The 20,937-nt window shown below is 45.3% G+C and overlaps 1 long non-coding RNA gene across 2 annotated transcripts in view; it reads left to right on the top strand.

Annotated features, from left to right (window-relative positions):
• Window positions 1-18,681, top strand: part of LOC146859463 (uncharacterized) — a 100,013-nt gene extending 81,332 nt beyond the window's left edge. Inside the window, exons 2-4 of one of the 2 annotated variants that reach the window (XR_014980121.1) lie at window positions 16,313-16,397; window positions 16,489-16,571; window positions 18,583-18,681. This is a non-coding gene — a long non-coding RNA (uncharacterized LOC146859463). Of the gene's footprint in view, window positions 1-16,312; window positions 16,398-16,488; window positions 16,572-16,824; window positions 17,067-18,582 lie in introns of those variants that run through there. The other variant, XR_014980120.1, reaches the window with a different exon arrangement.
• Window positions 18,682-20,937: the final 2,256 nt, after the last annotated feature.

Raw genomic sequence — 20,937 nt, 5'->3', positions numbered from 1 at the left:
CTCTTTCGCAACTTCATCCGCAAACGCATTCCCACGACCAACCTCATCTGTAATCTTTTGGTGCGCGCTGCATTTCACAATCGCAACTTGCTTCGGCAATGTAAGTGCTTCCAGAAGCTCATTCACCAACTGTCCATGCTGAATCTTTGTGCCATGGGACGTCAGGAATCCCCTTTCTCTCCACAGACGTCCAAAACTGTGCGCCACACCAAATGCATACTGACTATCAGTATACACATTCACTCTCTTTCCCTCAGACAAAACACACGCTCTTGTCAATGCAATCAGTTCTGCAGCTTGTGCGGAGTTGTGATTCACTCGTGCTGTTTCAACAATCGTGCTCAACGTCGTCACCGCATACGCAGCAGTCGTATCACCATTCGGCAACTTATAGCAAGATCCATCCACCCATAATGTACCATCCGGATCTGAAAAAGCGGTATTCTGTAAATCCACTCTTCCTTTTGTTTCTTCTTCCGTCCTCAGAAAACAATCATGCTCTACCTCATTCGCATTCATGGAAACCGGCAACAGTGTTGCGGGATTCAGCACATTGCACCTTTTTATGTGTATGTGACTAGCTAATAGTGTCAACTCATACCCTGACAATCTCGCACTCGTGAGGTGTTGTGTTTTAGTTCTGTTCATCAAGGTATCCACTGCATGTGGAACCAATACCAGCAGGTCATTGTCCATCACCAAACCAGCAGATTGTCGAATAGAGACTGCAGCTGCTGCTGTAGCTCTCAAACAACTCGGCAATGCTCTAGCTACCGGATCTAAAGTTGACGAGAAATACGCACATGGACGTTGTTTGTCACCAAATAACTGTGTCAAAACCGACAATGCACAACCTTCTCTCTCGTGAACGAACAATGTGAAGGGCTTACTGTAGTCGGGTGTACCCAACACAGGAGCCGTACAGAGTGCAGTACGTAACTCCGAAAAACTTTTCTGACACTCGTCAGACCAAGGAAGAGTATTGGGTGTATTTTTGCATGTCAGAGCCAACAAAGGTTTTGCTAACAAAGAAAAATTGGGGATCCACTGGCGACAGTATGACGTAATACCTAAAAACGCACGCACTTCTCTCTGTGTACTTGGTACAGTCATTTGTGCAATCGCTCTAATTCTTTCTGGGGTCAACTTCCTTCCCTCCTTTGATAAGAGATGACCTAAGTAGGTCACCTCTTGACAACAATACTGTAGTTTCGAAGGTGATACTTTATGTTTGTAGTCAGATAAATGACGGAGCAAAGAAATCGTAGCTGTTTTACATATTTCCTCATTATCAGCTGCCACAAGAAGATCATCTACGTACTGAATGAGAGCAGCACCAGCCGGCAACACAAGAGTATCAAGCTGCATTTTTAGAGCCTGACTATAGATTGAGGGACTCTCACAATAACCTTGGGGAGCGCGCCGAAATCTGAAACTACGCCCACCTAATGAGAAGCCAAAGATATCTCTGCTTTCTTCAGCGATCGGGATGCTAAAGAAGGCATTCTTTAAGTCAATAACCGAAAACCAGGATGCTGAGGCAGGAATCAACGTCAGTAAGGCAGTTATGTCCGGTACCACAGGAAACTGTGGGATGACAATTTTGTTGACTTCGCGAAGATCTATCACAAAGCGGTATACGGGTGGCTGAGAAGAATCTGTACGTTTCATAATCGGTAAAACTGGACTGTTGCATACATTACCCCTAGTTTCCTCAATCACACCCTTCTCGATCAGATCATAAATGATCGCCAAAAGTGCTCGCTCACCATCACTCGAAATCTTATACTGAGGAATGCGTGGTAGTTTAACATTTGTTTTCAAAGTCACAACATATGGTGGGATCTCAAGGAGACCCACATCATTAGGACCATCAGCCCAAAGAGAATCAGGGAGACAGCGCAATTCCAGTGGAAGCTTATCTTTTGACACATACATTGGAGAAACCACTCTCCGTCCCAAGGTAAGATGTACTCCTGAGGGAGAACAATGCAGGGTCGCATATAATCTTTTCAACAAGTCTAGACCCAACAAATTTTCGCCGCAACCTGTCGTTAAGATCAGAGGAGCTTCCAATTCATAAGGCCCAATGGAAAGAGACAAAGGACTAGACACTGGATTATGAACCGGGGCGCCAGAAAATCCCACCGAGACATTAGTTAAGCCAGACAAAGGTGCGCCAGGAAGTTTAGAGTGCATGATAGAACTCTTAGCCGCACCAGTATCCAGAAGAAAGGGCTCTGTCACACCTAATGTAACTACAGAGACATAGGGCCCTTTTTGGTCTACTGGAACCGACACTACTCCCTCTCTTTGTCTATGGCTGTCCTAGCAATCTGCATATTCTACTTTCTCATTATCGACATGATAATCGTCAGCATAGTACTGCTGAGATCTACCATCTTGCACATTCTGTCGATCAAAATAGTTCTGTGACTGTTGTGGTTGAGAAGAGCGCTCATTCTGAACAGGGGCACCACGTCCTCTACCCCTAGCTATCTGCTGAGAATTACCACGTCCCCTTGGAACAAAAGCACCATTCATACGTTGCCGTAAAGCAGGGCACTCACCTTTATAATGGCCCTCTTCTCTGCAATACGCACACTGATTAAAACCTAAGGGCTGTGTTTGATGGTAATAATCAAACCTGGGTGGCATTCGCTGATGCTGGGGCTGCTGTTGATACGCAGGGCGTTGCTGTACTTCAGGCTGGTTTGAACGGGGTGGATACGCTTGTTGTAACAGGACTTTAGTTTTCAGATCTTTCGTCTTTTTCTCTACCTTGTCTTTCTCCTCCTTGTCTCTATTCTCATAATATTGAGCTGTAGCCAATATTTGAGCTGTAGATGAAACTGCCCAAGAACTCTCGGAATCTTTTAACTTATGGCTCAATTCAGGAAGTAAGTTGAAAACGAATTTGTCTACAAATAACCGTTGACCACCCTCAGAGCTCATATCTTGACCACTGTGGTCTATGAAAGTTTCTTCAAACCTCGTGAAGAAATCAGAGACACTTTCATCCTTCTTCTGTTTGCAGGCAGCTAACTTATCCCAATTAACCTTCAGCGCGGGCATTAGAGTTTTCATGAGAGTAATTATCCTACCTGGCAAATCCGTCACTAACTGTTCTGGCTTCGCACCGCCCACTTGTCTACCATCCGCTAAAGCAATGTTGTCCCACGTATCACCCAGTTCTGCTACATGATTTTCATGCCGAATTTTTGCCCAAATAGGCTGTGGTACTACATTGCCAAACAGCATATCAACATCAGCCAAGTTCAGTACGCAAGCTTCTACTGTCTGCGATAGCTCTTTATAATACCCTGCAGGATTCTTGCGGGGATCAGGTAAAGTCTGCTTAAGAGTCAATACTTCCGATCGTTTCCATGGGACATGTATCCATACGCGCTGGAAGTGTGGTAAAACAGGAGGATTAGCATTTGCATCTCCCTCTCGCCAAACTGGAGGAACCTCTCTCATAGGATACTGCCTAGCTTTCATCCCAACTGAATGATCAGGTTTAAACAAAGTTCTCGGCGGCAGAGCAGACCTATACGAAAGAAGTATTACTACCGCATTTTTAACTTCAGAACCCACAATCACACCTTTAGCAAACTTGCTCCGTAGCTCAGACAACTCCTCGGGGACTGTATCTAACTCATCACTATCCCAATCTTCTTTAAGGAAAGCACACATAATTTCAAACACATATCTTTGCGTAGGCTCGTCCCACTGCAGAAACGTATCCAATACCACCTGCGGACTATATTTGGCCGGTTTAGAAATCCACCTACGAGCTAACAAATCCAACACTTCTCGCTCCTGAAAATTAGGGAGCTGACTACGTCTCTGTCGACTGTCAGAAACGGCGTTCGTAGTTAACGAACTAAACAAAGGAGTCAGAAAATTAGCGACAGTGTCAGCTACTCGCCGACGAACAGAAGGAGAGTCAGTCATAAGGACAGGAGAGAAAAAGTTCGGCAAAGTAGTGGGAGGCAGGACAGGCACAGGTAAAGTAGGTACAGGTGCAATAGGTAATCCGGGCTGAGGAGGTGCCGGAGGAACTTGGACAAACTGGGGAGCAGGAACGGGAACATGCAATTGCGGAGGAGCAACCTGTGGCAACATTGGTGCAGTAGCACCTTGTGCGTAAGGGGGAGGAGACTTTAACAAATAAGACATTAATGGATCCTTTTCAGAATCTTCCGCTACTTTTTCCAACAGAGGTGTTAATACTGGATAGCATCTATCGGTTGCCATATTATGCTGTCGTTCAGACACCTCAAGAGCCTTATCCTCTACATCATTTTTAAATTGCCTAGCAGCTTGCATAATAGATATGCCATTTACTTTTCTATCTTTCTTCGCTTGTTTAATCTCGCGTTGTCGGGCTTCTTTACGCCATAGGCGGAAAGAGTCAAACATTGCGGGTCTAGCCTTTTTCTTAAATAACTTTACTTCTAAATTATCTAAGACTTCTGTTTCAAAGCTTCCATTTTGGGGCCATCGCAAAACACCATCTTTCTTGGTGTAGCGGACCCATATTTCATTATACGTGATTGGACCCACGCCATGCTTCGAGTAGAGCTCATACGTTGGAGTTCCAACTGGAGGTATCGGACACGAGTCCTCCAACCGGGAATCCCTGTTGCAACAAAAAACCAAATTACCAAAAATACTGCGGCTAGGCATCGTGCTCACTAACCCAGTTTCAAACTTCGAGGGCTTATCTTTACCGATATACTCGTAAATGTACGAGACCCTCGGTTTTTGGAAATTGCAATTGCCAAATAAAACTAAGGACCCAAACTAAGTTACCAAAGACCAAGTTACCAAAGACCAAACCAATATGCAAAGGACCAATGCAAACCAGACAAACCAAGGTGTTTAAACCAAGGTACCAAAGAACCAGACCAAATACAGACCAAGGTTTTTAAACCAAGGGACCAAAGAACTAAGGACTGGGTGCGACCCACTTTATACTTAACTCAATTTATTGATGATCGATGACGTCATCTGAAGATCACCCGTCTAGTGTTTCGCCGTCCAAAGAATTATGAATGGGTCCAAGGCAGGGCGACAGTCAGGGCAGCAGTCCTTCGTAGCCGTCTGGAAGAGGGAACCTCGCAGAAAAAGACCTTCGGACCACTTTTGCGACATACAGGGATCGATGAAGTGGGAGATCTCTTCCTCCGGAATTTTCTTACGAAGCCCCACACGATCTTCAAGCTTGGACCGGTACCGCTGATATCGCCCCTCGTTGGGCGCCAACTGAGAGACCAAACTTTTTATAGTCCGGCAGCGCCAGGGAACAACGCTCTAAGCTCTCGGGTTCTCCTGCCTGGATTACCAATATAACAGAAACACGGGATTCTTCTAGATGGCATCAAAGATCGGTTTATTGGCTGCAGCCAGTAGCAGAGGTCCAACAAGTACCACACAAGTAGGTTGCGAGGAGACTGCTCAACAATACAAAGCAGGTCGCTCCTTTTATACCCAAAATCATGCCTCAGGCAAACATTCTTTAAAGTGCAGTTGGTCGCACCCCATGTACCCAAAACAATACTTTATTATTGATGACAATCCCATGTGTCCGGCCTCTTGGCTAAAACGTACGTTCTTCTGGGGTTGAAACCGGACCAGCCTAACATCCTCCTTTGAAGAGACCGTCCACTCATAACAAACAAATGGTCACCTCCCCACCATAAACAGGTCATAAAGGAAGGAACAGAAACGGAGGAAAGAGATAGTAAGTAAGGTTGGGCAGGTGTGTGCGGGTCATATAAGTTTATACAACACTGGCCTTTGATCAAAACCTCGCTTAACTCGAGGGCAGGTACTGGTTTGGCAAGTTTTAGCCTCAGGCAATAGCGTCAGCTTTCGCCAGGTCATGAGTCAGCGCAAGGCCAAACTGGGGGGGTGGACGTGTCCTACAGAGTCAGGCTGCCTACAGTGAGGGCAATGCAAACAAAATGGATGCCGTGCACAAGATGGAACCCGTGTGTTCATTAACGAGATTTACTAATATGCAGCAAATTCATCGGGAAGCGAGACGAAAACACTCGTACATACCAAACTCGCTATTTACGATATGCAGATACCAAAATCGTAACGGAACCATGATATAAACACACGGGTTCAGAATTTACGGAACCACAAAGGTCCAGGCCTTCAGGCAGTCGATTGACACAGTGTTGTCGTCTAGAAAAGTGATACTCCATCAGCTCCAGGTGTTAGTGGGCCAATCGAATTTCGCTTTACGGATCATTCTCATGGCTCACCCCTTTTCTCGATCTATTGCAAGGTCAATGCCCGGCCTCAGAGAGAAACACCACCATGCCCGGCTATCAACTGCGGTTAAGGAGGACTTGGGGATATGGCACCCCTTTCTGCGACAGTTTAACGGCTCTGTTATATGGCCTTCGCACCCGATTTCCAGCCGCGCCCTAGGCCTCTTTACAGACGCGGTGGGCAGCGTTGGTGTTGGAGCTCTATTGGGCACTGCATGGTGTAGGAGGGCATGGCTGGTTGCGTGACAGGACAGCGGCATCACTAGGAATGACGCCTTTCTTGAGTTGTTCCCTGTCATTGTAGCGGTGACCATATGGGAGGAGGCCCTCAGAGATAAGAGTGTGATCTTCTTGTCCGACAATATGGCGGTAGTGGAGGCTGTTAACAAGCAGGGAGCTTCATGCAAATGTGTTTTGAGATTGCTGAAACATTTGGTCCTATTGTGCTTGAAATCTAACATTTCATTTCGAGCTAAGCATGTGCCTGGTATTCATCATCATCATCATCATAAAACTTTATTTTGGTTATTTGCTAACCATAAAAGACACATAAAATATACAATACATTGTCACAGAAAAACCAACCATTTCATCAGGTACAAATGCAGGAAAAGAGTACTTTGACAATATAGACACAAAGGTGGGACATAGTTTCACTGGTCCAGGCAGTTTCTCAATCTAATACATAATTTTAAAAACTCCTTGAGTTGGAGGATACTGTCACTGTGCAAAAGCTGCAAGTACAAAAGTGCCGGCCTGATTTGTTTAAAACCAAGTTTTTATAAAAGAATCACTAAATGTTGTTTACATGGGAATTCATAAAATTTACATAAAAAAATAAAATGCAGCATATCCTGCGGAGACTTTCCGTCGCAGCTGCAAGGCGCTGCCAATTTATTAAAAATATCACACTTGGGTCGAATAAGAAGGTGATGGAACAGGTTAAACCTAAATCTGGTCAGTAAAAATTTCTCATGTGAAGTCAAAGACCCTTCCAAGTATGGCTCAATGGCCACAGTAGTCTTTAGCATAACAAACTTCCTCACACTCGGTTTCTGAAGCTCCACTTCTTCTCTCACAGTCCTCCTGTCCAGCAAAAATGCTTGTTTAATGGTCTCCAGATCTCCCATTGAAATTAGATGTGGATTGGCAAAGAGTTCGGGACGACCGAGTTTATCGAAGTTTGATTTTAAGTAAGGGTGGGCGTAGTGGGCGTAGTGGGGCTACGTGAAGCAGCACGTAGTGTGCCCAAATCTACGCACACTACGCGCTTCGCGTAGCCCCACTACGTGCCACCCACCTCCCACCCGCCATTCTTTTAAATAATATGAGCAATGAAAATTAAGTAAAGTAAGTCGACTTACCCGTAAGCGCGGCGTCTCCGGGGCTCCCTCTTTCAGTTTCTAATTTCTTCTGGCAAATGCGCATGCGCGGACGCCCGCGCATGCGCATTTCTCGCGAGAAATGCGCATGCGCGGGTGTCCGCGCATGCGCATTTGCCAGAATAAATTAGAAACTGAAAGAGGGAGCCCCGGAGACGCCGCGCTTACGGGTAAGTCGACTTACTTTACTTAATTTTCATTGCTCATATTATTTAAAAGAAGGGCGGGCGGGAGGTGGGTGGCGGGTGGCCAGCAGCTACGCTTCGCCCTCGGCGTGTGCGTAGCGCTGCCCTGCTTCGCCTACTTCGGAAAGTGCGAAGCAGGCAGCGCTACGTACACTACGTGGGCGAAGCGTAGTGCTACGCCCGGGGTTAATTTTAAGTAGCTTAACCAAGGAGAGCTCAATGCTTTGTCCAGTGACAAGAAATCCTTCACAATTAAATGTGTTAGGGGTATGTCCTCATTTAGCCATAATTTAAGCCAAAACATCAAAGGGCGTAGGGCAAGCAAATCACATAGATATTGAGACCCCAGCTCCTCGTGTACAACGAGGTTAGCCGTACCAGTGGGGACACACAGAAGACGCTTCATGAATCGATTTTCTACAATCTGTAATTGCCCTCCATTGACGTACCCCCAAATTTCGCTGCCATAGGATGCAGTTGCCACGGACTTAGCATTGTACAATTTCAACATAGCACAAATAGGTTTTTTTCCCAGTTTAGTAGCAAAGTTAAAAATAGAAGCATTAACCCTCACCATTTCTCCTTTTTTCCTAACAAGATGAGGTTCCCAGTTTAATTTTGTGTCAAAGAGAACTCCTAAGTAGGAGGATGTTTTAGTTAGGGGGATTATTTCTTCACCAATCCTAAAAAGGAAGGGTTTTTTCGGTTGCTGACCAATTTGTAATACAAAGGATTTAGTATTATTTACCAAGAGGTCTCTATCTCTCATAAATGAATTAAATACTGTTAGCAGTGATTGAAGTCCCCTCTCTGTTCTAGATATAAGTACTGCATCATCTGCGTAAAGAAGTATTGGAATTCCACGCCTGCCAACTCTTGGGCAGTCAGCACAAACATCCTGTAACACACCATCTAGGTCGTTAATATAAAAGTTAAAAAGAAAAGGGGCCAGGATACAACCCTGCCGGACACCTTTTCCAATACTAAAATTATTTGATACACTCAGATCCTGGGAGTATCTCACATTGGCACTGGTGTTACAGTGTAGGGCAACCAGAAAATCAACCAAACCGCTATCAACCCCTTTCGACCTCATGGACTGCCACAGCTTTCTCCGATTGACACAGTCGAAAGCGGAGGACAAATCCATAAAGGCAAGATGAATGGTACCTTTCTGTATTATGGTATATTTGCTTAAGATCAGGAAGAGGTTAAGGCATTGAGTTATTGTCGAGCGGCCTTTGCAAAAACCATACTGCGAGGGAGACATAATATTCTTTTCCTCCACCCAGTCTGACAGTCTTTGCAATACGATTCTTCCTACAATCTTAACCATAGAGTCTATCAGAGAAATGGGTCGATAGCAGTGTGGGCTACCCTTATCACCCTTTTTAAAAACCGGGACAATTGTAGAAACACCCCATGATCGTGGGCATCCTTCTTTTGCAGCAGCATTAAAAACAGACTCTAAGATGGGTGCCCAGAAATTAGGATCAGATTTGAATAAATCAGGGGGAATCCCATCCGGGCCGGGAGCTGTCCCGCCTGTGATACCCTGTATGCCCTCCAAAACTTCACCTCTGTTAAAAACAATCTGTACACCGGTATTGCTACAGGCAGAAGTCGTATCCATGTCCCCTGTACAACAGTATAACTTCTTAAAGTGCACTTCCCACTCCTCCTTAGATATATAGCTTCCAGTGCCATCTCCCGGGTCCTGTGCCAAGAATGGTTTCCTCATCAGGGCCCAGAATCCAGTGCTACTTCGAAGGGTGGCAGGATCTAATATCTCTGACCACGCCTCTTCCCTAAGAGATTCCTTATGTCTTGCGATAATATTTTTGTAGGTCTTTCTACACAGCTGAACATCAGCTTTTATCCTAGGTTTAGACGCCAGTGCTACTCTTAGATTTCTGGCGGCATTTGAACAATCCTGGTTAAACCACCTAGGACCTTTTTTGAAATCCGATTTTTTTATAGGTACTGATAATAGCTGAGATACCTTCACCGCTAGACAGTAGAAGGCATTTAGGACAGTGTTCTTGTGTGCATAACGTGATTTTGTCTGCACATGTGACTTTGATTTTGTTGTACAACCGATCAGGGGTTACCATGGACCATCTCAGTCGACGTCTGCCATCTGTGGTGTTCACCCTACCAATAAGGGAGTCTACTCTTTCTTTAACTATCAGTGGACCCCTCATAAGAGCAGTGAGTGGATTATGGTCACTGAATTCACTAACTTCAATAGAGAAGAATCCCACAAAAGACTGCATTACAGGTGTTAACAGAATGAAATCTATAAAAGTTGCCCTACCATTCCCCTTAAATGTCGGGGTATCAAAGCGCTTATTCGGGGCCATCAACGCCATCATAGGTGTTAAATCCAGCTCATTAAGCATATCATTGAGGTAATCCCCCTCGATTGAATGTTCAAAATGGAAATTCTCACAGTACGGGCAATTGAGTTCCGTAATCATTTTATAAAGAGGGTCTCCACAGGGATGGACATTAAAATCCCCCACCACCATGAGGTTGTGAATACAATCCTTCATGGAGTTACTGACAAAAGTATTCAGTGTTACTATCTGACTAGAATTAGTGCTACAGTTAGTGGCATTATAAAAATTGACCAGGCCGGCCATACAGTTATCTCCTATTAAAACTAGCCCAATGATGCCAGTGTGGTTTGTTATGATTCTCCGTACCTTACAACATAGTACTATAGAGATAAACACAACCAGGCCCCCCTTAGGTCTACCCCTAGTAGTCGCTACTGCCGGGACAAAATAGGCCTTATACCCTTCCAGGAAATAATTACAATCGATTGACCAAGTTTCCTGTAAACAGATAATTTGGTACTTCTTAATGTACTCAATCCAATTGCAGTCCCTCATTTTAGTACCTAGACCCGCAATATTCCAGGAAATTATATTATTTGAGTTTCTGACAGCCGAGATACTCTCCATACGTTCCAAAACCTCGGATCTTCGGGTTGCCTGCCCAACAGGTACCTCATGTCAGTCACATAACTCTAATCCCGAAAGGGCATCAAATCTATTGTGAGTTACAATATTAAAACCATTATCTCTCTGTAATCCCACATTGTGTTCATATTCTCCATTAGGAGGCAGTGACTGTGGGGGTGTACGTGATCTAAGAGGGCCAGGGGTTGGTGGATTTCTAATCAAATGGGAGTAAAAGAACCCCAGAGGGCATATACAGATACTATTGGGTATGTTGGCCAATGCAGCGGCTCTAAGTAAAACTGTGGCAGCATGTTGAGGATGCCTAAAATTGATGATAATACAATCACCATTTGTTGCCTTACTAGATGGTCCGATCCAACTCACCCTTCTTGTTGTTAATATTTGATCGGCAAATTTAACGGGAAACCCACAGTTCTTATTAAGCCAAAAGACCGTCCTATTCTTTAACGAATCATGATTTTCCTCAGACACCTGGTATGCGTGGGGCTGAATGGGTGGGACATTTGTAAGTACAGCCACATAAGGTGCGCATTCAGGTGGAAGATTTACATGACGACTTTTCTTTACATGGCTGTAAGCCAGCTTTCCCTCAGAAGTTCCAGTAACAATGGTGTTCTGCGTGGTTGATATATTGGGATCCAATAGGACAGATTCAGCAACAGCCAATGTATTCTGCCTATTAATCTGCCTATTATTTAATAAAATATTTGGTAAATTTCCTCTGCTTGTTCCCAGATCCTCCACGATTAGTTTATTATTTGCTACGTCTGATTTACCTGATGCTCCAACCAGGTACGATTTTAGCAGCCCACCTAATCTTTCCACTTCCAAGGCCATTATGTCTAATTTGGATAGCAAAGGTTGCATCAGCTCAGTAATTTTTGCCTCTATTTTTCCCTCCAGAGAGTGAAGTAGAAGAGTCAGTGGTTCCGGGACGATATTAGAGCTGGTTCCACCCATGCCACTACCCTCCTCTAAATCCTTTTGCAATACCCCACTATTAGAGACTCTATTCCCCCTCCCTGTTCTAAGCTTGCAGTTCTTCCCCCCTCGCTTAGCTTGTACCTTCCTACACAGTCTCACTGGTCTATGGTGTGGCGATAAGAGTGATGTCTCTTCCTCTATTAAGTCAGATACTAATTCTAAATGATCTACAGTCTGATCTGCATGTGTTTGTGCTTCATTAGTTACGACAGCCCCACTACCCCCATCCTGTCCGTCTGTGGGAGCTACAAACACCAAAGAAGAGGGCAGCTCTGCACATACGTGAGAGTCATTACCTCGCCCTAAGGAAGCTCTACGGGTATTATTAATTTGGTTCACCTTCTGCACAAGATAGCTCTCCATGGAACCAGCCCCCATGATGGGTTTGTTCGTCTTGACTTTGGCCATGTTAACAACCGTGACAATAATCCTTCAAACAAAGCACGTTTACCGGGGATTGTACCAGACAGCTAGTTTGTGGTAACGCTTACAGTTATACACGTTACAAAGTACCATTTAACAAATACACAAGTTCTGCATTGAATACGTACAGCATCCGTGGCCCAGTCCTGTCTCTTCTGGCCTCTGAGGGCCACAGAGGGCCCGCCCTTTGCCCGGGCTTAGCCCCGGCGCTAGCCCGCGCGCGTCCCGCGTCGCGGGGGAGGTCGTCGGATTTAAACGCCTCCTGGCGCGCTGGTGACGAAGGCGGGCTTCCGCCGCTGGGGAGCTTGGGGGCTGTGGTCCTCGCTGGGCCCCGCGGCTGAATGAGAATGGCTGCGTCGGCGGTGGAAAGGGAACGAGGTGAGTGCCCCGTTAGTTGCTCAGCTAAATTCAGGCAATGCTGCTGTAGGTCAGCCTGGGATTCAGCAGGAAACACCCCTGGTATTCATAATAATGCTGCCGCTGCCTCATTTCGCTCCAAGCTACAGGACTTTTGGGATTTCTATCCGCACGCGACCAAGGAGGTGACAGAGGGCCCGATTCATAGAAGTAATCTGAGACAAAATCCTAAACTTACTACTTTTGGTATTCACAGAAGGCATTTACTAGTAGTAAACTAACTTTTCTACTACTAAATGCCTTCTGTGAATACCAAAAGTAGTAAGTTTAGGATTTTGTCTCATATTAGTTCTGTGAGTACCCATCATATCTGCGGAAGATTGGAGTCCCACCTTATTGGATCTAGTGGCAGCCTCGCTTGCAAAGCACACGCGGTTGTCCTAAGAAAACTTTTTTGCGAATTATAGGTCTTTTTTGCACACATGTAACATCCCTCACATGTTCACCCCAGGGGCCATCTTTGTTTGCATCTGAGTTGGCGATCCAGCGAGCGCAAGATAAATAGTTTTATTTATTTATTTACTTTACTCCTGGCCGTCGTATGTCCGACTCCCCCCCCCCCCCACCCTGCCCCTCCCCCGCCCCGCAGCACTTCCACTGCGTGCCGCCACTGGCGTTCCGGATTGCAGAGGGGCCCTGAGTTGACGGCGCTTCACATCATCCAGCGCTATTTCGTGTGATGTTTCATTCCTCACGTTTATGACTGTTTTTTACATGAGTGTCGTTTGACAATCTTGAGGCCTGTTTCTTACCTGACTCTCATAAATATCTGCTCCACCAAACGTTGGGGCGTTGGTTTGGGTGGTGTGGGGGTGTCAGGGTCCTACAGCCAGGCTGAACAGCAGCCCCCCTGATGTACAAGTAGGGTTGCCGCCCAGCCAGCTGTCTGACGGCACCGCCAGTGTTTAATGTCCAGGCCGGGACCAAAATAAGCAAATCTCATAAAGCTGGTCTTTTTACCACGATCTGTGCATCATTACACAGCGAATACACAATAGAAACCATTTTTAATAGTGTTCTGGGATCCCTGGCTGATAATGACAAGTAAACAACAGCAGAGCGGCCACCTCCCAGTGAATATTCTGTTTAACTTAAAGTCCTCTTTAGTTTCATGGCCAGACCTGTGCAGACTCTTAGAACAAGAGCAAACAGATGGTATTTTTCTCTTGGAAAGGTGGCAACCCTTTGTACAACACACTGGCAAAGCCAATAGCTCTTGCATAGGCGAGACCTACAGGGTTACCAATGCTTGTTTAAAGTTTTTAGGCACGGGAAATTAATTAATTTGCCCCGAATCACAGGATTTTTTTTGTGCAGATTTACATATCGCGAACTCGACCCGAAGGTATCAGAGGGTTTTACCTGAGCACAATGGCACATTCATTTTTGGTAGGCACGGGAAGAGTACGTGATTTGCCCAGAATCACAGGGTGCTGAGCCGACGCCGAGGCTCCAATCTGGTTCCCCATCTCCAAAGCTGGCAGTTCTGGCCGTTACGCCACATCCTCTCCCGGCGCCCGACTCGAGCCCGGTTCTCCTCTGGCTCTGTGGCCCCATCTCTTGTCCACTTGTCCCGCTGCCATCAGGACCCTGCAGTATTTCACGCACTGCACGTGTTGCGCTGCTCGGCACGTTTGTGAGGGGACGGAGGGTGATTGGATACAAGGTGTACTCAGCTGAGTCCTGCCTCCCCAGACATTAACAGCCCATAAAGGCCTTTTAATGGGCGCTCCCTGCCTTCCTCAAACACCCCATCCTCGGATCAGAGGAGGCGATAATTGTTGGATTGCTGACACCACCCCGCCCCTTCCTGCCCCCTCCCCCACCCAGCAGACGGCTCCAGGAGCCCCTGGTGGGGCTGAGTGCGGGGATTATCCGGACAGGATGAAGGGGGGTGGGGGTGTCCAGTTACCACGTGCAGGACCACCTGGCAGAGGGGCCACCGAGCAGGAAGGAGGACAGTGTGGGGGTGGGGGCAGTGTGAATACCTTGGAACTTCTAAGAGGGCGCCTCTTCCCCTCCAGGCACCCAAGGCGCTACCTCAGGCACGCCTTTCATCGTGTCTGACGTGGGCTCTCACCTAAGGCTTTTGGCACGGAGAGGGCAGCCCGCAGAGAAGCGAATGAATAAATAAACTTTCGTCGGTTGTGTCAATAATCCCCAAACTCCAAAAGCAAACACTTAAGTGCACGCCTTCAGCAAGCACGGGAACCCGTCGTGCCAGCTGTGCCCAGATGCTGTAGCGGGCCGCCTGCGTCATTGGGCACAGTGTGTGCGTGTCACAGGCTACCTTTACCGACCCCTGCAGCTCTCATTTTATCGACCTGTGAATCATGAAAGGCTAGGCGGACATAGCCTACATCAGGTAGTAGACAGACCTCAGCATCACGCACTGACCTGAGATGGCGCAGCATTGTGATGGCTGAGGAAGCACCGAGGCTCCTCATTTCACGTGTGTGTCTCGAGGCTCCGCATTTCACGTGTGTCTCACGAGGGCCCGAGGCTGTACATTCCACGTGTGTCTCTCGAGGGCCAGAGGCTCCGCATTTCACGTGTCTCTCTCCTGGGCCAGAGGCCGCACATTCCACGTGTCTCACGAGGCCGCACATTCCACTGTTGACAAAAACAGGCCTTTATGAATGCGGCTGTCCTCGGGGTACACACTTCCCCAACTTCTGCCACGATAAACAGTTGATTTACACAAACCCAGGCACTTTAAAAACGTGTTCTTTGAGTTAACACTTGGAATGGCCCCGTCGTGGCCTCGAGGCACTTTACTGAGCCACTTAAGCCACGGATTAAAGAGCAGGCTCGGGAGACAGCGCCTAGATGTCGTAGAGGCTGAAAGTGGGGCTTGAGGCCTATTTTCTGTTCACACAGATTGTGCACAATAACTCAAGTGCACTGTTGTATAATGATATGCATAAGACCCGTGGACCACTTTATTGTAATATGTACAAGACTCGTGCACCTCTTTCTTTTAACCCATGCACCACTTTATTGTAATATGTACAAGATCCGTGCACCACTTTCTTGTAACCCGTGCACTACTTTCTTGTAAAATGCACAAGCCCCGTGCACCACTTTCTTGTAATCCAAGTGTGACAAAGTTTTCGCTGCACTACAACTGAAAGGCAAGTTTCTTAACATTCATTGATGTGGCGTTTTCATTGTTTTGTGTGTCCCCATTTTTTCGCTGTATTAACCAGGCAGCCTTAAAAGAAGAGGACAATGTTCTATAGCGGCTTGTAACATACAACAGTTTCTCGGTAAGAGCAGCCGCTACTGTTAAATATCCTGTGAGGAGCGGAAAATGTTTGAAACATTATAGTTATAACTTTGAATATAGTCGACTTTTGTGATGCGGACTTATTGGCGATCTATTGATGCAGAGTATAAAAATATTGGACTCAGGCTGTATTTTATGTCAGCCTCAATGACTGAAGGCAGCGTCCAGTCAGAATCATTTTACATAGTTTAAATAGAAAACCACTATGTATATTAGTGATGTCAAAATCTTAAGACCTACATGAGATACACAGCCCTGGTTACTTCCAGGGAACTAACGGATAGCGTTTTAGTATTACATTTTTTAAACGTCTGTGCAGCATGATGAAATTAGTGTGTTGTCACTTTTTCAGATTGGCTGTCGTAAAGATGGAATCACGAGACTAATTCATATGTCTAAAGATATCGGCATCACTGTTCTGTCAACCAAAACATCAGGTATACCATAAACATTGTCTGTAAATTGGTTACACTACATAAGTACTTAAAACAAAGAAACTGTAGGATAACACGTATGTCTTAATTTCAGTGTGTGGAGAGGAGTACCAGTGAGTGTCTTCGAAATTGAACCAATTCTGCTAAAGTTTTCAAAGATTGGCTTTTTTATCAAAAGTAAGCACCCTTATTTTAATTTACCTGCTCAAAAAGATGGATAGGATGAAACATTCCCTATACCTGATTGATTCCGTATTTCGAAACTGTGATCTTGATGAAGATATAGCAAAATGTTGGAGGGGAGAATAACAATCTTCATGTATAAATGCCATATATAGTTTGATTTACTGTTACACGGGTTATCTTTGATTTTAATCTCAAGTTGATTTAGAATGACATAAATGTAATGCCATGCATTTTGTTCTCCTAGAGGTCATTGCTATATGCAGTTTCTTTTGTCCTGAAGATGGTCTGAAGGATTTACACCACAGAAGACCGAAACGTCGACTGTACTGTCCATTTCCCCAATAATTGATGTATCCTAAGTTACTGTTTTATTTATTAGGATATTTGTCACTTTTCCGATTAAACTAGGAATGGATGTCTTTAGCCATGAACTATAGTTTCAATTGTACTGTACCTTTTTCATGTGTATGCATTGAATTAACTTCTGTTTTGATTGTACCCTGCTAATTTCGATTTACATGTGAAAATATATTTATAAATTGACTATAAGATATTCCCGTGTGTGTTCCGTTGGTTTGATCTTCTGCGCATTCATTGCACAAGTTATTCAATTTATTTGATTGTTGGTTCAGGATTTGCTAACAGTGAACTATCAAAGAATTGTTTTAATATATAACTCATAAGAAATTTTACATCCTGAATAAAATCCCTTGTTGGCACACTTTACCTGATATTTCCAGAATTGCCCAGGCCTCCAAGGGTGTATTGGGTTGTCCCACTTTACCATTTCAGTATCACAGGAGTGTCGCGCCACTCCTGCCCGTCACCACCACGGTGGCCATGGGGGTATAAAGATTGCCTGCCACTTGTAATGTGTGAAAGAGCCATGCACTACTCTCTTGTAATAGGCACAAGACCCGTGCGTCACTTTCTTATAATGTGTGAAACAGCCATGCGCCACATCCAACACATTCTAGCACACAGATCTCACCAGGGGTTGGTCTGAAAGCATGCCGTCTTGCTCACAGATCTCCCCTCAAAAGACAGAAGAATGAGTGCTGGAGTGTGTTATTACAAGTAGGTGAGTCAGGGTGTAATATTAATATTAGTGAATTCGATGTCAGTGTATGCAATGATATATGCATGCATAACAACGTCAATACCAGTAATTGCAATGTGAATGTATGCTATAATCTATGAACACTTAGCAATGCCAATCACAGTAAAAACGATGTTTGATGTACGCTATGACAACTGTACACAAAATAATCAGAAAATCGGCAAATATGATATCAATGACCACCATGTTATATTTACAGGTAATAACAAACTCGTATCAAAGCTGTCAAATTTACCAGAGATGATCTCCCCATCAATCCAGAATCAGAGACACGTGGCCAGACAGGCCCTGCGACCCAAACCCGAGCCTACCGATTGACAGGTGGGGTTACATTTAGTCCGGGTGATAAACACGCAGACAGGGAAAACCCTGATCGATCCCCTAGATAGGCAGTTACACCACAAACAGGTCTGAAGAGACTGGTCCCAATAAAATATACTCGGCCAAAGGTGAGCGTTCCCTAAATACCACAAAGTCAGATGCCATATGTGGTTAGTAACACTCAATCAGAACACAGCATGTACACCACATGCAGTCACCACTCGCTCCCCATGCCGGACATCTGTGCACATACACACTGGCCCACACCAGTTCTCCACGAGGTCGAGAGCCACCTGTGTCCCCCTTATCAGATGGTTGTAGTTATGGTTCATGACTCGGCCTGATCTACATGCCAGCACAAAGAGATGATTCATGCTTCATAAGAATGTGTAATCGTTTTATTCAACCTCAAGTACTGTATATACTACCGGATAAAAGTTCTGTACATCGAGACAGTCTTCAGACACAACTCTATCAATGCCTCTCCTGCCTGCTGCGTTTAATTAAACCAACTTGTTCCTGTTTTGCCAAATACCTCTTGTCCTTTCATTTTTTCCAAAGTAAATTCATATCCGAGCAACATTTTTGTGATCCAGCCATGCGAGATTGGTTTATGTAGCCCGAAGGACTCGATAAACTACCAAACGACAAGGACCTCTGCCCAAACGGATTCACATTTGCGCAACAAGACCGATGAGCAGACGTCATGATTGATTCAAAGTTCAGCTGCGTCCACGGAGCGGAGGTTCTTCTGGAGGCTGCCGTCTCAGTGTAAGAGACTGCGTCTGACTGTTAGTCCCAGCAAGTGATGTATGGCAAACTAGGACAAGTGCCGAAATCACTCTTTTTCCTAGTCAGCACACTAGAGAAGGTGAACGTAGTTAGTAGCTTAGTTCGCTTGGGCCACTGAGCGTTACACAGATGGTAAGCATAGACTCTGGGCGTGAAATAGGGTCACCACCTTGATCTTTTTTTTAGTATAAAGGAGTTTTCTTAGGGCTTGTCGATTTCTTAACACTGACAGGGTCTGAAAAAAACCCTAGGTGTGATATAGGGTGTAATGTGCACTTTAGGGTAAAATTCAGACCTTGGTGAATAAGGTGTAGCTTGCGTTTGGCCAGGGAGGGCTGATAATGGTCAGTTTGTTCCTTTTTCTCCTCATTGATTGTTGCTATTTTTGTCCCAGAGCCGATACTAACAGACTATCGGGCTCACACATAGTATCCCCTCTCCTCGGGCTGTAGGCACTAGGAGGGGGCTAAGATTTTTGGGACAAAATGATATTTTTTTCTGTCAATCTTTCTCGTCTAGTTACTTTTAGTTTTTATTTCCATTTACACACTGTTGATGTTGTGCTGCTGTTAGATTTTTCAGTTGTATTTCTTGTTTAAATTTATGCCCTGTTAGTGAGTTTATGCATTTATGAAATAACAATTTTTCCCCACAAATCAGTGTTACTTATTTACTATTTTGCTGCTAAAAATCAACTTGTACTGTTTTGATATGGGGGAGGAAATCTTGACCGGAATACTCCTACGTGCAGGAATGCCCCGTAAGGTGGAAAAGGTGGTAACTAGAGAAAGGAAGGGAAATGAGAAGAATTAAGAGGCAAGTGGAACGGGACCGGATTGCCGCTGCAGAGACCCTGCACAGGGAATGCCAGCCTAGATCGGAGCAGCTGTAGCCGCAATGGCACAGAAGGCAACGGCATCAATGGGGGTACCACCATAGAGGTTCAAGAAGGATTCAGCATGTAGTTAGAAGGGTCGAGGGTTATACAGAGAACCCCCCAAGCCAGGACCAAGCCACCCCCCTCCTTTTACAACACCAAGCAAACAACTGGGCAAACGCTGGCCAGTCCGCTGCCCATCGGGAGAAACCACGCCCCCACCCCCACGTGTCCTGTATTACCTGTAACTCGACAATTCGATGAGGAGCTCACCATGACGATATTGATAAATAACACACCCTACAGCTTCCTAATTGACACAGGGACAGCAAAGTCCTGTTTAAAGGAAGGGATCGTGCCCATGTCGAGGGACTCCATGGACACACAGGGATTCTCGGTCGCGGTCATGAGGGTCCCCTTCATGAAAACCCTAGAGTTAGAAGTGGGAGGTAACTGAGTGAAAGGGCAGCTACTGTATCATCCCTCATCACCAGGCAGAGACTCGATGACCAAATTAAACATGGCCATTCATTTCTCAGAGGATGGGACAATGACGTGCTTAGCCCCTGTAAGGCTGTAAGGGTCCACCCAGAGTACAGCAGCTGAATGCATGAGCCGTGAGCATCGCAAGCCGCGCCATGGCCACTGCTGCACCTTGTGTGTATAACACACGAAATACAGGGGGTCTAACAGCCAGATTAGAGAGGCTACACTATCGATACTGAGTCAACAAGATCTCAAAATATCTTTAACGCACATACATAACGTATTAATAAAGATGAAGAAAGAAAAGGCTAACACTACATGCATAAAGAAGACCGGTACATCATTGATTATTCACAAAATGGCCGATTAATCCACAACAGATTGTAAAGGGTTTCCATCAAATTAGACTCAATGATCAGTCATATCATTTGGCCAAACCCATGTGCAAATGAAGCTGGTCCCCTGATCAGTGGGACACTCAGCTCCGCACCTTATTGTTGTATCAGGATTTGATCCACCAAATACACAAACTGTCCATAATGACTGATCTTTTAATGGTAAAGATAGAAAAAATAGTGCAACGAACAAAGAAGTGATTTAAAATAGGATGGAATGTCCTCCTTTTAAATACTTTATTCTGCGGACTGGACACACCTCCTAATTAAAAAATAGAACAGTGCAACAGAAGACAGTGACAATTATCTGTCTACATAAGGGCCAACATGTTTCTGCCTAACGGGTATTGAATCCCTTGGCATTCG

The sequence above is a fragment of the Triturus cristatus genome, chromosome 3_2, assembly GCF_964204655.1.
Source record: "Triturus cristatus chromosome 3_2, aTriCri1.1, whole genome shotgun sequence".
Taxonomy (NCBI): Eukaryota; Metazoa; Chordata; class Amphibia; order Caudata; family Salamandridae; genus Triturus; species Triturus cristatus.
The sequence above is the reverse complement of the archived record's forward strand: the minus strand, read 5'-3'. Positions and strand labels throughout refer to the sequence as shown.